At 41.2% G+C, this 18,357-nt stretch overlaps 1 protein-coding gene across 4 annotated transcripts in view; it reads left to right on the top strand.

Moving 5' to 3' along the window:
* Positions 1-8,319: 8,319 nt before the first annotated feature.
* LOC106590025 (integrin beta-1) overlaps positions 8,320-18,357 on the top strand; it is a 50,766-nt gene continuing 40,728 nt past the window's right edge. The window contains exon 1 of one of the 4 annotated variants that reach the window (XM_014180506.3): positions 8,320-8,673. The gene's annotated coding sequence lies outside the window, so the exon portion shown is untranslated. Of the gene's footprint in view, positions 8,674-8,959; positions 9,205-18,357 lie in introns of those variants that run through there. The other 3 variants (XM_014180509.3, XM_014180507.3, XM_014180508.3) reach the window with 3 other exon arrangements.

Here is an 18,357-nt window from a genome sequence, read left to right as displayed (position 1 = left end):
TATTGTTGGAAGCCAGCCAATATGAAACAAACTATTAAAATTACAAAAGGTTGCAGCATATGTTGTGTAAATGGTGAACTCATACAGCTGTCAACTCTTGTCATTTTAATCCGTTCACATTTGCGAGCTACCTTTTAGATCGAAGCCCAAATAGAATGCTAAAAGATAAGATGATAGAAGCCCATCACCTACTGTAAATAACCTACACACTGTGTGTGTGTGTGTGTGTGTAGCCAGCCAGCCAGCTAGAAAAATGGCAGAAAAATAAAAGACGGACATCAGAGTATTTTTCAGAACACCAAAACGCAAAGTAAGAACCCTAGTAGCCTAATATCTCAAAGACTAGTTGATAAAATGTTCATAATGAAATGAAATTCTAATGGAAATGTTTCACAATGATGTCATTATGCAGAGCAGGCAACAGATGGCACACAGACAGCAGAGTTGGGGACAGATATGCAGGGACAGACTGGCAGAGACAGGGAGTCTCAGGTAAGTTTGTTGAGTCTTTGTTTGGCAACATTATGAAAGGTTCTCCATTTTTTTTACTTGTAAAATAGGAACATAATTGGAAAATGCCATGGATACCCCCACTCTCAACTTAAACTGGTGACTGAACTAAGATTTGTTAAAGGCAATGGTATTGCTGTTGTGATTAGTTGTGTAGTTTTGGGTACCGGTAGTTAGGAGTACGGCAAACACCTTATTTCTTTGGTTCAATATACATTTACCATATTACAATGTAGGCTATGTGTTACAGTACTACTTTTGGTGTCCCCCTCAGGAATTGCTCTTGAGAAAATGTCATGTAATTGTCCCCTCCAAAGTTGATATCAGATTTTCGCCCCTGCACATGAGAACAATATCTATGACCACTTTAACACGTGCACGGTTTCTTTCTATAAAATCCATGTTTTGCATCACCATGTATTTGGTTCAACACAGTCCCACGACTTCTAGGCCCATGGGTCGCCTTGTAGGATTAACATTTTGCAAGGGCACTAGCATGTAATTTGCTATTCTCATGTTTGCAGCAAGCATTTCTTGTGAGTCTGCAATTTTTAAATCCATCTCGTATAAAATGTTACAATATATTGCATATTTTGCTTTACTATACTTTTTGCTTTGCTATACTCAATCCACACGAACTGGTCAAGCCACCTTGAAGAGAAGCAGCATGATTTGCCATTTAGCATACTTGAAGGGAACTTTGCTAGCTTTGGTTGACAGGCTGGTTCATCAACGGCAGACAAATCTGTCGGTGGACCTATTGCAGGTTCACCCCCGCCCGCAGCATCAATAACGAGAGGAGACGGTGGGGTAGGCAAGCATGCCTGGCTCAACGCAGCGTTGGCGGTTGTGATGGCGATTGCGGTTGTTTCTATGCTAGCGCCGCCTGTTAATGTCTCATTCTGAAAGCTATCGATAGATTGATCCAAATAATTTTCTGGCACACACACTCCTTTTCCTCCAGATTACATTTTTTAAATGTAATCAATAGTTGAAAGCCAACTTCATTGTTGCAGACTATTTCTTTGTTACATTATAATAAAATGACCCATAGAAAATAAATCGCACATGCATTTCTTTTAAAAATGTAATCAAATAAAACACCATTTATATTGAATAATTTCTGGGAATTTTTTTGGGTTGGCCTGAGATCAAACTGGCAAGCCTACCTAGGTCTACCCGGTGTGCAGGGCAGCGGCATTTGATCTCAGGTCTACCTAAAAAATGAACTGCGAACTGTTGCCATTTTGAACCATTTCATGTGTCTGAAGGTACAAACTTTGCCTTCCCGGCTGGCCCAGAGAGCATATCAAGTGCAATATAGGCCAATCGGATGGCTCAGATTACTGTGTCTGCAGTACTTTAGCAAGTATATAAGAAAGATAAGGCAAAACTGAGATTTCAAAACGTTTAAAACCATGACTAGATATAGACGAATACAGCAAAGAGCTCCTGTTTTTATGAGTGAGTTCATGTTTATGTTCTTACTCAGCACTGTCAACACATTGTATTCAACACTTTTATAAGGAATAAAAGGCGCGTTCTTTCCATTTCCACTCAGCGCTGTCTATATCAAGCACTGCAGCAGTTATGAATGAGTAGGAAAGTGTTGTTATTATTAGCGGCTTGGGTATTTTTTTATATCGAGGAATATTTCACTTTCTCTGTTCATCGGAGTAACAACATTTATTTGTGCATGAGAAAGAAATAATGCTGTGCAACTCTAGTTTCACCATCAGCTGAAAGACGGTGTCCTTTTTGGTCAGTGGAAGAAGCGGAGAGCAGAGGGATGTTGAGTGGCGAACCCTCAATCTGCTGCTCTCTGCCTCCGCTGTAAATGACCTTTAGATGCAGGCACCATAAACCCAGTAAAATAAAAATAAAAAGCGAATTATTTCAATGTATGCTCACTCAGCTGTGCCTCACAAGTAATACAACAAGGCTCGATTACCGGTGTGATTTTATAGCCCACCTCAACGTTCGAAATATAATTACAAAAAATGGAAGGGCAATTCAAGCAAAGCCAATATGTGGTGATAATGTACTGGTCCTATAGCTTACTGCACAAACCTCATTGCTAGAGTACTGTTTAATGCTACAGTACTGGTCAATGTTGCATAGGCTTACGTTTTTTAAGTGTTGTTAAAAAAAAATCTGAGTGGTAGATCTCGGCTTGCATTTTGAATCAGAAAGTGATCTTGACTCAAAGGTTGGTGGCCACTGTTCTAGAGTTTTCCCTGTTAACACTATCAACGTTTCCCTTTACTGTAGCAATTGTGATTGAACCAACGCAATATTAGCCACTTTCAATGCATCATACCGAAACAAAAATAACTATGCAAGAGATTTTGTTGCAGGCAGAACGCATAGCAGTAGGATTCCATTGCATTGACATGAATGACTCAGTCCGTACTCTACACAGACTAGTGCGGCATAACACATAAAAGCTGCAGTAGGCTTATATGCAAATAGAACATTGTCATATGGATCTGTGCTATTTACTTTGAAATGGACTGTGTTAGAGCATGAGTGGTAGTGAGAAGATGTGCTTGTTTTGACTAGAGCTTCATGTAACCATATGTGCACATTTTGTTTATATCCTTAGCTAGTTAGTTATTTATTAGCCCAATTATAGATCATTTGTAGTCAGCAATAGGGAAGTGATTGCTCCTTACAAGTTTACAAATCGTGTACATTTCTAGACATCTTTGAAAAGCAAGTCAGGTAAAGGGGGAGTGTTGTATTTTGAGACAGGCTTGAATAAACTAAGTAGCCAATAGTCAGAGGGTAGCATCATTTGTCTGATTCTCTGTAATAATGCTATGGAACTAGTAATGTTTTTTATTTTGTAAAGTGGTTTCTTGCATCAAACAACACAACAACATTTTCAGTCGCCTCCATGTCTGAAGGACAAGTGGATAAATCAAATCAAACTTTATTTGAATACAACAGGTGTAGACCTTACCGTGAAAAGCCCTTAACACAGTTCAAGAAAGAGTTAAGAAAATATTTACCAAATAAACTAAAGTAAAAAATAATAAAATGTAACACAAGTTCATGTCAAGCCCTCATGGAATGTAGGCGTACGTTAAACACCACACATTGGCTGCTACTGTAGGCTGAATGATAGCTATTTCTATGTTAAAATGTTATGGGATGCATCACCATTGTTTTTGATGGTAGACCACTCTCATAGTCCCACATTATGATCAAATAGCCACAGTAGCCTACTTAGCCACTGTTAAAATTGTAACTTAAAACGGTACAGCCTGTATTCACAGTAAACGCGTGCTGGATGTTGCACAGAATTTTCACAATGTCCAAGTTTGCACTCAGCAGACTTTAAATTTGCTGAAAAAATTTGAGTGCACATTGGCTGTAACGCAATAAAATGTGTGTCATACTCTAGGTGTAGTCCAACACAGGAGATCGCTAAAGCACACAATACAGGCAGCGATAACCCAAACTCATGCTGAAGAGCAGTAAAATAACAGGTAGCGTATTAAGTTGTTGAGTGTGAGAAGTCCAAATATGAGAAAGAATGAATGCCCCTTTGATTCTTTACTGAATGAAGTTTTCTGTAAAGCCCAAACAGTGTCTTTGTGTCCCATTCAGACAGGCACAGCATCAAGGGAGCCTGTATGTGTACACCCTTACCAGACCAGACCCTAACAGCCACATGGAAACTGTTGTCACACCCTCAGTCAGTATACTCAGTAATGGGTGTTATAGTAGTTCTAGATGTCAACAATTTGTATACATGTTCATGTCAAGCCCTCATGGAATGTAGGCCTACATTAAACACCACACATTGGCTGCTACTGTAGGCTGAATGATAGCTATTTCTATGTTCAAATGTTATGGGATGCATCACCATTGTTTTTGATGGTAGACCACACTCGTAGTCCCACATTATGATCAAATAGCCACAGTAGCCTACTTAGCCACTGTTAAAACTGTAACTTAAAGCGGGTACAGCCTGTGTTTACAGTAAACGCGTGCTGGAAGTTGCACTGAATTTTCACAATGTTCAAGTTTGCGCTCAGCAGACCTTAAATTTGCTCAATTCTGAAAGAAATTGGGGGAACATTGGCTGTAACACAACAAAATGTGGAATAAGTTAAGGGGTATGAATACTTTCTGAAGGCACTGTATCTGATTTATAGATCTACATTTGAAGAGGTCATAAGTATTTCAGCCTGGCCTCAAACACTAGTACATAGTAAATGTAAATCTGTGACACTCAAATCAGTATGATATGTTACGATTGCTATGGTTACATAAGACAGAAGGTTACTTATGCCAAAAAAACTAAAAGAAGGAAGTTGGTCGAGCAGGATGGGTGGGCGTATAACATGAACATCTAACAATGAAAATGTTGCGTTTCTGAATCATATCAATGAACAACTATAGCATTTTAGCTCATTAGCAACAATGCAGCTACTTACTACTTTTTAGCTACTTTGCAACTACTTAGCATGTTAGCTAACCCTTCCACTAACCCTAACCTTAAACCTAACACCTAGCCAACTAGGTAATGTTAGCCACAACAGTGTGGAATTCATGCGTATTGTAAATTCATAACATATAATACGAATTGCAATTCGTAACACATCATACGAAATGGATGATGCATCCATACATTTTCATACATACCATACGAAACATAACATATCATACTAAATGGAGGGTTTACCGATTTACATTTACTATGTTACGTCTATCCCTGAGTCCAGGTTGAGTAACTGGACAAATTTCACTTATAGTGTACCACAGTAGTCAAAACTTTAGTATGACTACATCAAGCTTGTGACTCTACAAAGTTGTTGGAGGCATTTGCCATTTGTTTTGATTGTGGTTTGCCCAATAGGAACTGAATGGTGATTGATGACTGGAGTAATTTTCTTTCTAAGTGAGTAGATAATATGTTTCTGAACACTTCTAAGTCAATCCTGATAATGCCATGATTAAGAATAATCATGAATTAATCATGAATTAAATCATGAACGTTGATGAATGAGAAAGTTACAGAGGCTACAACAAAGCATGCCAATTTCTCAACATTACCTTTAATTGGGGAGAAAAGCATTTTTTTTTTTATCTTTGTAACTTTCTCAATCATCATCATTCACGATTTATTCATGATTATTCATAATCATGGTAGCAGCCACAATCATGTATAAGTGTTCACAAACATCTTATTTTCTTACTTACAATAAAAGTGACTCCAAAATGAAACAGTACATTGTTCACCATTCACTTCCTACTGGGCCAACATTTAAAAAAAAAAAAATATTTAACCTTTATTTAACTAGACAAGTCAGTTAAGAACAAATTCTTATTTTACAATGACGGCCAACCCGGCCAAACCCTCCCCTAACCCGGACGACACAGGGCCAATTGTGCACCACCCTATGAGACTAAAACATAATCCGAAACACAACCAAAACAAGCTGTAAATGCATCCAGCAAGTTTATAGAGTCCCAAGCTTAATGTTGTCATTGTGTGCAAGGAATATGGGAACAAATACTTAAATTTGACTACTTTATCATAAGTCCAAATACTTATGACATCTTCAAATGGGGGGGACTGGATAAATAAAAGCACTTTCATTTCTAAATGGTAAATCAGATGTGTATGAAAACACCCTCAAATAAAAGGCTAACCTTACAGTATGTACTGTCACTGTCTCATATGACACATTTGATCTCAAATCCAAAATGCTGGAGTTTAGAGCCAAATAAAAAAATGTAGCATCACTGTCCAAATACATACAGTAAGGGAGTGTATGAAACAGCATGTAAAGGAATTAATATACACAACATACTGTACATACCAATGTAAAATAGTTTCTTAGATAAGAGAAGATGGCAACAATCAATTAGGCAAACAATAATAAATGTGCTCAAATAAAACATTCAAGATTAATCAATACTAACTTGCTATGAATATAACTCATCCAAAAGGTAAAGGAACTTTGAACTTACTCTGAACTTTTAACTTACTCTGCCAGTTGTCTGGATGGTTGGTCCTTATGCAGTGGGCTTGAAGTTTAGGGTATAATTTGCTCCAGGCCTGACACTGCCTTTCAACTAATGTTCTAATCCTAATAGACTATGGGTCTATTCATTGTGCTTTTAAGACAACTGGGAACTCGGAAAAAAACAAGGTCAAATCGTGACATCAGTGATCTTCAGCTCGGAAAGTTGTAGCTCTATTTGTGTATGGACCCTAAAACGTTTTATATACATATTAGTTCAGAACCTAGCTATGAACCTCAGCTATCATAGCCAGTTGTATTAACTTCAAAACAGTCTGAATGACATTAATGAAGACTATAGATTGAGAAGAATGTATTATTACTTTGTGCCAAGGATGAAAGTCGTATATACATGTAGTTATTACCATGCATGAGATCCCCACATTGTAGCCTCTACATTTAATATAGTCACTGATCATGTACTTACTCTACCTTGGAAAATAAAGGTGCAGTTCAAGTATGAATGTCTGTGAGATTATCACTCTTAGTCTGAAACCTCTCGGTCAACATATCCGTCAGACGGCATAGCTCTTGGGATCTTTGGGACTCCTCCAGCACGGCAAGGTGGCAACCTACGGAAGATAAAAACACCTACACACAAACATAGTTCTGGATTGGGGTCTGCAGCCCCTGCAGAATTTGTGAAAGGTGTGTGAGTATGGTGGGGCAGTGAGTAAGAGAGAGAGAGAGAAAAAAAATGGCTTACAAAACAACAAACCATAGTGAAAAACAAAATGCACACATATTAAATTACACAGTATAAATATTCATAGCTACTGGTTTCAGGTAAACAATAAACAATCATGGGATAATAACGACAATCATGAAAAGAAATGAGGAAAATTATTTGAAACGGTACTTGTCATCTGGTTGAAGATTGACGTATTAGAATATAGACATAAACATTAGTTGCAAAGTGGAATGTCCATTTAATGTGATTATATTTGTAGTACCAATCAAACTGTACGATATCATTCACACACAAAAGCAGTTTGGTTTTACAAATACAGGACAAGCTGTAATCACATCCTGCAGTGATATGTGCCCTGGCCTGTCATAGGATTTGCCAGATTTGTGTCGCACTCTAGGTGTAGTCCAACACAGGAGGTCGCTAAAGCACACAATACAGGCAGCGATAACCCAAACCCATGCTGAAGAGCAATAAAATAACAGGTAGTGTATTAAGTTGTTGAGTGTGAGAGTGAGAAGTCCAAATATGAGAAAGAATGAATGCCCCTTTGATTCTTTACTGAATGAAGTTTTCTGTAAAGCCCAAACAGTGTCCCATTCTGACAGGCACAGCTTCAAGGGAGCCTGTATGTGTACACCCTTACCAGTCCAGTCCCTCACAACACATGAAAACTGTTGTCACACCCTCAGTCAGTCTACTTAGTAATGGGTGTTATAGTAGATCTAGATGTCAACAATTCCCCCAAGAACCTGTTGCAAAGTGTGTATATATATATATATATGTTATGTATATGTCCAAAACATAACATATATTAAACATACAATATCCATAAAAAATGAGGTACCTTATAAAGGAGAGAGACTGAACAGGCTATGTAATAGGCTACATAACAAAAACCCATCCATACACAACATTCAGAAAATTGATTTGACAAGAGGGGGCTATTCCAGGGTTAGTTTTGGGAGAACTTTCATTACGCTCATCATACATGTCACCAGTAGCCATGTCCATAATAACGGATAATAGCCTGTAATAGAATATGGGCGTGTCTTAAATTCATGACGTCAGCCGGCTTTTCCTGTGAAATTGGGGCTTCGTTCAGAGGAGGGTACTGCGGACTTGTCTCTTCATCTAATTTTGCGAAGAAAAAGAGGTTCGCGGCTACTGGAAAATACTAAATATATCAAATAAGTACACTTTTATACAACCAAATAGTATACAATATTTTTCCTTTCGCAATGGAGTAACTGTTTAAGGAATGACCCGTAGGGGAGTAAATCGACCGTGACTTTTTGCAGGAGGAGAAAGTAGCTCCCTTTGCCAACAAGGCAATTGTTGCTGTGTCTACGCTGGGTAGCGGTCACTACGGATATTTTAAAAAGGATAGATACATTTACGTATGTTGCCTCGGCAATAAATCACGAGGAGAAGGTAAATGTTATAATTTCATAATTGTATGAACCCTGTTTTTATCCGTTCGTTGATTACTCTCCAACCAAAGTCTATTCTTTTTCCACATGGATGAAGGACTTGGATGATGGATATCCTATCTAGAATTCAAGTTTTTTTACAGGCAGACAGTAGGATCTTGGCAGTCTTCCAATTTGGACCAGAATAAATATTTTGGGTGGAGAGAGAATATCTGTTCCAGATGGATCTCAAATCTTCTCTTTTTTTAGTTGAGGTTGAATCTTCACATGATCTGGTACAGATAAATATGTTTTGGACAATATGTTGTTTTTAAGTAGTGTTTCGAACAACATTTCATCTGACTATTTTTTCTTCCATGTTTTTTTTAATTCAACAACGAATATGTCATCCTCATGATAATCTTGCCGTTTTTGTAGGCGCGTTGGATAGGCTACTGTGCTTGATGCCTGCCCTACATTGTGGGCCACAGGTCTATAATAGATAATAAACTGGTTAGTTTGGCTCCTGGATGCTGATTGGCTGAAATCTGTGGTATGTTTTTACTGTTATATTTATGTTGGTAACCGGTTTATAATAGCAATAAGGAACCTCTGAGGTTTGCAGTATATGACCAATATGCCACTGCAAAGGTCTGCTTCCAGGCACTCTGCATTGTGTCTAAGAACAGCCCTGTGTGTGTGTGTGTGTGTGTGTGTGTGTGTGTGTGTGTGTGTGTGTGTGTGTGTGTGTGTGTGTGTGTGTGTGTGTGTGTGTGTGTGTGTGTGTGTGTGTGTGTGTTGAGATGTGTGTTCGGGTCATGACACGTAGATAACATCAGGGCTAGGTGTGTCCCAAAGAAGAACACAGCCAGTGGTTATGACTTCAAAACAAACAGGTCTACACACTCAGCCTCCTTTTAGTCTTATAGAGCGACATCTCTCTCTCTCCTGATACAGTCAATGTCATTTTCTTTGATCCACCACCAATCAGCTTACAAACGCAACAGCTTCAGACATTCAGTTGCCCTTTATAATGTAAGATGGTAAGTAAGGATGATATCACGTCCGCCTTACCCTACACCCACTTTAATTTGCATACTGCCCGATCCAGATCCACAGATCTATTGGGATTGCCAACACACTGCACACTGCCCTATCCCATCTGGACAAGAGGAATAGACCTATGTAAGAATGCTGTTTATTAACTACAGCTCAGCCTTCAACACCATAGTACCCTCCAAGCTCATCATTAAGCTCAGGGCCCTGGGTTTAAACCCCGCCCTGTGCAACTAGGTCCTGGACTTCCTGACAGTCCACCCCCAGGTGGTGAAGTTAGGAAGAAAAAACTCCACTACACTGGTCCTTAACATAGGGGCCCACAAGTGTGCGTGCTCAGCCCCCTCCTGTGCTCCCTGTTCACCCATGACTGCGTGGCCACGCACGCCTCCAACTCAATCATCAAGTATGCAGAGGACACAACTGTAGTAGGCGTGAGTACCAACAATGATGAGACATCCTACAGGGAGGAGGTGAGGGCCCTGGCAGAGGGGTTCCAGGAAAATAACTCAACATCAACAAAATTAAGGAGTTGATTGTGGACTTCAGGAGACACCAGTGGGTGTTCGCCCCCATCCATATCGGTGGGACCGCAGTGGATAAGGTGAAAAGCTTCAAGTTCCTCGGTGTAAACATCACTGACAATCTGATATGGTCCACCAACACAGATAGTGTAGTGAAGAAGGTGCAACAGCGCCTCTTCAACCTCAGGAGTCTGAAGAAATTCGTCTTGGCCCCTAAGACCCTCACAAACTCTTAGATGCATCACTGAGAGCATCTTGTCGGGCTGTATCACCGCCTAGTATGGCAACTGGACTTCCCGCAACCGCAGGGCTCTCCAGAGGGTGGTGCGGTCTGCCCAACACATCACTGGGGGCAAACTGCCTGCCCTCCAGGACACCTACAGCACCAGATGTCACAGGAAGGGCCAAAAAGATAATCAAGGACATCAACCACCCGAGCCACGGCCTGTTCACCCCACTATCATCCAGAAGGCGAGGTCAGTACAGGTGGATCAAAGCTGGGACCGAGAGACTGAAAAACAGCTTCTATCTCAAGGCCATCTGACTGTTAAATAGCCATCACAGGCAGGCCTCCACCCAGTATCCTGCCCTGAACTTAGTCACGGTCACTGGCCAGCTACCACACGGTTACTCAACCCTGCACCTTAGAGGCAGCTGCCCTATGTAGATAGACATGGAATCACTGGACACTTTAATAATGGAACACTGGGCACTTTAATAATGTTTACATACTGTTTTACTCATATCATATGTATATTATGTATTCTACTGTATTCTAGTCAATGTCACTCCGACATTGCTCATCCTAATGTTTATATATTTCTTAATTCCATTCTTTTACGTTTAGATTTGTGTGTATTGTTGTGAATTGTTAGATACTACTCCGCTGTTGGCGCTAGGAACACAAGCATTTTTCTACACCTCTAATAACATTGCTAAATATGTGTATGCAATCAATACAATTTTATTTTTGGAAGGAGGAGTGAGATGTTGTGCAATGTGCAGGCTGTCACATTAATTGGATCAAGCCGAAAAAGGCCCCCATTTAATCTCATGTATCATGTCTGTTGTGTTTGTGTGTGCACGAGCGTGTGGTTTTCTTTAACCTTGTAAATACAGCCGGCCGAGGCGAGCTGACTCTCTCTTTTTATTAAGGGAATGGAGTGGTGGGAAGGGATGGAATGAGGGAGGAAGGAAAGTAGAGGAAGGGAGGAGGCGAAGGAATTAGGGCTAATTGAGGGAGAAGAAGAGAGAATGGGTGTGTGTGTTTACACGTGGGACATTGTGTGTGTGTGAGTGGTGTGTGTGTGTTAGGAGAGATGGAGGGTGGAGGCAGTAGGTACTGTAGGAGATGCTAGGCTGGGGATCTACCAGCTGAATGGGTGTGACTTCCAACCCCAGATAACAGCTGCTGGAGGTCTGGCTTTTCATCTGATTTACAGATTCACTGACAGAAGACCCCGCCCTGCCGTTCTGGGGGTCATGTAATGTTTTGTGTGTGTGAGACATAGACCTCCTGTCCCTCTGAGATGGAAGTGATGAATGTGCACTATATCTGCTGCTACTCCAACACATGATTTGTGCTGAAAGGGGAGATTTGTTTAGAAAACAAGTAGTACAAGGCCTGCCTGTTACACCCATAACACACAACAAGGAGTAGTCTGACTCTATAACAAACATATGATAACAATGTGGTTATCATGTTTTGTTTGTCAGTAAATCACTGTCTGCTCTAACTAGCACATCATGGAATCACCTAAGGACTTTAACCGTGGGAGAGTGGACAAATTTAGAATTCATAATTAGTTCTCAACTTGATTTTTAGTCATATTTCAGTCTAATTTTGAAATCATCTCATGCTGATGTTAGAAATAAACTGTGCTCTATTGCGATGTATCTGAATGCGATAAAGGTATAAGAATAGTCATTATTTACTGTGTTTAGCCATTGGATTACATATAGAACCATGAATTATAGGATTTCTATGGTCAAGCCTATATCGGATTGATTTCCACTCTTATAAAAGTATGTGTGTTGTCTGGGTTATAATTGCCATTTTGTGTGTGGAAATTGTGGGTTAGGGCTTTGAGTTTAGGTTTGACCTCCTCAGTAGTTTATATAAAGTGTAGCCCTAATGCCCTCCCACTCCCCTCTGACAGAGCCATTTTGTGATTTTCACGTCCAGGTCTAAAAACGGCATCAAAACCACTCAGAGAAAGGGTGTGGTTAAGGTTGTGCAAGTGGAACCCTATTCCCTATGTAGTGCACTACTTTTGACCAGGGTCCATAGGGGAATGGGATGCCATTTGGGATAGAGCCTTGGTTTAGTCAACCTGGCAAGGCTACAGGAGGTCTGTGTTGAAAATGGGCCAAACTCCTTATATTGTTAGTAAATAATAGAGTGGGATGATCTCAGGCTCTGTGTAGCCATATTATCTCAGCCTGTGTGTAGTCAGATGTTGTTTATTGTTATGACAGTTTGAACATTTGAGAGCTTTAAGTGGAATTGAGGCCTTGCACATTTTGGGGGTTTACAGTGCTTTGCTACGTGGACGTTCTATTTTGGAGGAGTTTAAATTTGTTTTAATTTAAAGTTACACCATACAGTATATCTTTGTTTAGAATAACGGATTACTGAACATTTACCAGACCGTCATTGCCATGGTATTCTTATCTATACTCTATGCACGAGTATACTGAAATGAACAAAGTGCCTGTGTTCAAGCTTCATGAATGATATTTGTTAAATGTTGATCTTTAAAGGACATTGAAGGGACAGAACAAATCCTTAATTCAACCCATGATAGCCTTCAATTTCATGACAGCCTTATCTCGGCATGGTCCTCGCTTAGAAGATTCTGTTCCTACAGAACTCTGAGACCTCAAGGGTCATGCATGGTCACTCAGTTGCATATTTTCCTTTAGCCTATAGCCCAGAAATGTAAACGTTTGTAGGCTATAGGATTCAATGCAGTTCTGTTCAAAATAGCTTTTCCCCCTGTTACAAATGCTAGATTTTCATTTGCTTTAGTAAGACATAACATGGATGAAGAATCAATGCTTTGTGCCATTTCAGGTGAGTAGAAGAATGCAAAACCCAACACAACATTCAATTGCAGCTTCTGAAAAAAATTACATATTGTCTTGCAATGAAAGTAGAAAAAAAAATTCTCCAATGATTCCAGGAGGAAGTAGTGAGTGCTTACTGTTCTAGGCCTGCAGAGATTTCATTCCTAGTCTAATACAGTGAGTTTTCACACAGGCTATGGTCTGTGTTCTATAGTCCTAACACTTGTGGTATGTTAGCTTCTGTTGGACAGCCTGTGTGTTCTTCTCTGCTCAGTTGTTATCGTGTTAAGTTTTGATTTAGTGTGTGTGTCTGCGTGCACATTAGTGGTGCGCGGGTCAGCTGTTTGTTTACCCTCATTCGCCTGAAATTGCTAATAACCCATCCGCAATTGCCAGACTACATGTGAAAATCTGAAGCCCGCACCGCACCCTAACCCACTAAAAGAAAATGCGCTGTAGGCTACAGATTTTTTGACTGGGAGTGCAGATTTATTTTGCCTGATTCAGTTATGTTTCTGCTGATAATTTATAACATTTTGGTAGGCTATTTGTTGGTCAACTTGTCTATAATTAGATACATGCAGCTTCTCTTCTGTCATTACATGTTGCCCTATGAGACTAAATAAAACCTTGCTCACCAGAATGTCATAAATACACTGAAACAAATATAAACACTAAATTTAAAGTGTTGGACCCATGTTTCATAAGCTGATCCCCGAATTTTCCCATACTCATGAAAAGCTTCTGTCAATCAAATTTGTTTACATCCCTGTTAGTGAGCATTTCTCCTTTGTAAAGATAATCCATCCACCTGACAGGTGTGGCATATCGAGAAGCTGATTAAACAACATGATCAATACACAGGTGCACCTTGTGCTGGGGACAATAAAAGGCCACTCTAAAATGTGACGTTATGTCACACAACACAATGCCACAGATGTCTCAAGTTTTGAGGGAGCGTGCAATTGGCAAGGACTGTTGTTCATGTTCATTTCTCTACCATAAGCCGCCTCCAACGTTGTTTTAAATTTGGCAGTACACCCACTTGAACTCACAAGCGCAGACCGCATGTAACCACTCCAGCCCAGGACCTCCACATCCAGCTTCTTCACCTGCGGGACCGTCTGAGACCAGTCACCCGAACAGCTGATGAAACTGTGGGTTTGCACAACCCGAAGGATTTCTGCACAAACTGTCAGAAACCGTCTCAGGGAAGCTCATCTGCATGCATGACATCCTCACCACTGGCACGCTGGAGAATTGTGCTCTTCACGGATGAATCCTGGTTTCAACTGTACCTGGCAGACGGTGTGTATGGGGTCTTGTTGGCGAGCGGTTGGCTGATGTTAACGTTGTGAACAGTGTGCCCCATGGTGAGGTGGAGTTATGGTATCGGCAGGCACTGCTATCATCCTCTTTTACCACTTCACTAAATCTTTCCCAAACATTACTTTTCTTGCCCTCCCTTCTCTTCATTTTGAACTCTTCATTTCAAAGATTTTTTCTTATTGAATTATTGAACTCCGCCATTGTCCTTTTTGCCTCCGTGGATCGAAGTTCACTTGTTCTGCCCGTTCTCAAAAGCATTTTCCGATTGGTGTATAGGCTATTTGGCAAGCGTACAGTTAGGCCCTAAAGCTTCCGCGCTAATGCCTGATAGCCTAAAATAATGATAGGCTACATTGAGGTTTTTCTATCAATATAAATTGCACAAGAATGATCCATTTAATGGGTTTTATAAGGTACTCTTTATTCAAGTTCTATTATTACTGGCTTATTATTAACAACTTTAACAACTTTAGTAAATTAGTCCTTAGCTCAACTGGGAACACAGTAGCAGGCAGCAAGCAGGATTTCCTACGGTAGACTGAGGGACTTTACTAATCCCCGATATGAGCATCTGTGTTGATCCTGCTCCAACATCAAGGCTTTGAGAAACTGATCAATCACTTCTCATAGTAAATATTTACTCCTTTAATGGTCATCTGTCTTCTGCCATGATGTTTCGAATAGCTACCCAAACCATCCTTTATTGGTAAAATTAATTTATTCTTTGTGCGAGACCTTCTCTTACATTCATTTCTGCAACTATTATCCATTAAAGATAAGCTCTGGGTGGTTGTGCTAGCAGTTAATGGTCTTGTTGCTGTGCTGTGTTGCTGTGTTGCTGTGTTTTCCAGAACTTAAATCACTGTGGATGGATAGATTTAAAGATGTGGCCTATTGCCAGGCAGCATGCCGGCTGTCTTCCTCTGTGATTGGGATGAGCTTCCTGTGTCCCAGCAAAGGAAGGGCCAATTCAGCAAACCAATGCAGAGAGAGATGTCTCACTGTACTCCTGTCAGACCTGGGTTCAAATACTATTTTGAAATCATTTCAAATATGCTTGATCAACTCATCCTTGACCGCTGGCTACGTCCCTTCCGTCTTCAAGAGAGCGAGAGTTGCACCCCTTCTCAAAAAACCTACACTCGATCCCTCCGATGTCAACAACTACAGACCAGTATCCCTTTCTTTCCTCTCCAAAACTCTTGAGCGTGCCGTCCTTGGCCAGCTCTCTTGCTATCTCTCTCAGAATGACCTTCTTGATCCAAATCAGTCAGGTTTCAAGACTGGTCATTCAACTGAGACTGCTCTTCTCTGTGTCACGGAGGCTCTCCGCACTGCTAAAGCTAACTCTCTCTCCTCTGCTCTCATCCTTCTAGACCTATCTGCTGCCTTTGATACTGTGAACCATCAGATCCTCCTCTCCACCCTCTCCGAGTTGGGCATCTCCGGGGCGGCTCACTCTTGGATTGCGTCCTACCTGACAGGTCGCTCCTACCAGGTGGCATGGCGAGAATCCGTCTCCGCACCACGTGCTCTCGCCACTGGTGTCCCCCAGGGCTCAGTTCTAGGCCCTCTCCTATTCTCGCTATACACCAAGTCACTTGGCTCTGTCATATCCTCACATGGTCTCTCCTATCATTGCTACGCAGACGACACACAATTCATCTTCTCCTTTCCCCCTTCTGATAACCAGGTGGTGAATCGCATCTCTGCATGTCTGGCAGACATATCAGTGTGGATGACGGATCACCACCTCAAGCTGAACCTCGGCAAGACGGAGCTGCTCTTCCTCCCGGGGAAGGACTGCCCGTTCCATGATCTCGCCATCACATTTGACAACTCCATTGTGTCCACCTCCCAGAGTGCTAAGAGCCTTGGCGTGACCCTGGACAACACCCTGTCGTTCTCTGCTAACATCAAGGCGGTGACCCGATCCTGTAGGTTCACGCTCTACAACATTCGCAGAGTACGACCCTGCCTCACACAGGAAGCGGCGCAGGTCCTAATCCAGGCATTTGTCATCTCCCGTCTGGATTACTGCAACTCGCTGTTGGCGGGGCTCCCTGCCTGTGCCATCAAACCCCTACAACTCATCCAGAACGCCGCAGCCCGTCTGGTGTTCAACCTTCCCAAGTTCTCTCACGTCACCCCGCTCCTCCGCACACACCACTGGCTTCCAGTTGAAGCTCGCATCTGCTACAAGACCATGGTGCTTGCCTACGGAGCTGTGAGGGGAACGGCACCTCCGTACCTTCAGGCTCTGATCAGTCCCTACACCCAAAGAAGGGCACTGCGTTCATCCACCTCTGGCCTGCTCGCCTCCCTACCTCTGCGGAAGCACAGTTCCCGGTCAGACCAGTCAAAACTGTTCGCTGCTCTGGCACCCCAATGGTGGAACAAGCTCCCTCACGACGCCAGGACAGCGGAGTCAATCACCACCTTCCGGAGACACCTGAAACCCCACCTCTTTAAGGAATACCTGGGATAGGATTAAGTAATCCTTCTAACCCCCCCCCCCAAAAAGATATAGATGTACTATTGTAAAGTGGTTGTTCCACTGGATATCATAAGGTGAATGCACCAATTTGTAAGTCGCTCTGGATAAGAGCATCTGCTAAATGACGTAAATGTAAATGTTGATTGAGCTTGCCAGGCTTAATGGACCAATAGTATAGTCTGTAAATGGAAAACACCACCCATCTGACACTCCAGGCATTCTAGAGCAAAGGTTCAAAGTATTTCATTGATTTCAAATAGTATTTGAACCCAGGTCTGACTAAAACTGCTGCTGCAACTGCTGCTGGTCTGAACTCCAGCCCAGAGCGCAAGCCCCCAGGATCATAGTATTCATCTCCCTTATTTTATCTCTGTACAGGTGGACTCATTATCATAGCTTAGCTGTTCGTTGGGGGAATCTGGGGCCATGGGTGTGCAACAGGAAAGGAACTCAAGTACTATGAGTACCACAGAAATAGGTTGTGTATAGAAGGGATTGGTATCTGTTAGCTAAGATTCAGATTAAATGAAATGTCTCTATTTCCCCTTGCCGGAATGATTTTATGGATTTATTATTTGAGATGGTATGGCAAATAGATACTTTTTTGGGGGGTTTTGTGCTTCTTACACTAAGCATAATGCTCATAGGCCTAGTCTGTGAGATGGTTGAATATTATCTGAGTGTGAAAACCACGTGGGTGAGTCAGAAATAGTTAGTAGTGTGAACTTGGCCATGCTCCAGATATTTTGGGTTGTTCTTTTTTTTGGCCTAGTAGTCCTTGTTATAGGCCTAATGATAATTTCAACTGGGGAATTGTATTATTAGGATAATTATTAGTTTTGCAAGACTAGAGGCAGATGTATTTTTGAAGAGGGGGAGACAAAAATAGGCTTAATTGAAAACGCACTAGAAAGGCGTAAATGCTATAGATTTTTTGAAGGACTGCAGGGAGCTAAAGTACCTTCCGGTCAATATTCTTCTAAAAGTTTTATTTTTAAAACATCTGTTGTTATTGCTACTGGAATCAGCTTTCAAACATTGAGTGAATTTTCTGTGGATATTCCAGTGGAATTGTGTTTGTATAGGCTATATATTTTAATATGGCGGATTTCTATTCTGTTCCATTCTTTATTATATTCTGTGACTGAAGAGCTCTCATTAGTAGGATCTACAGGGGCTCTCAAAGCATGCTGGGAATTTGGGACAGTGAGGACCTTATCGGGATTGTCTC

Source organism: Salmo salar, chromosome 29 (genome assembly GCF_965601325.2).
Source record: "Salmo salar chromosome 29, fSalSal1, whole genome shotgun sequence".
In the NCBI taxonomy this organism is placed as follows: Eukaryota; Metazoa; Chordata; class Actinopteri; order Salmoniformes; family Salmonidae; genus Salmo; species Salmo salar.
Note: the sequence above shows the minus strand (reverse complement) of the source record. Positions and strands in the feature narration are given on the sequence as shown.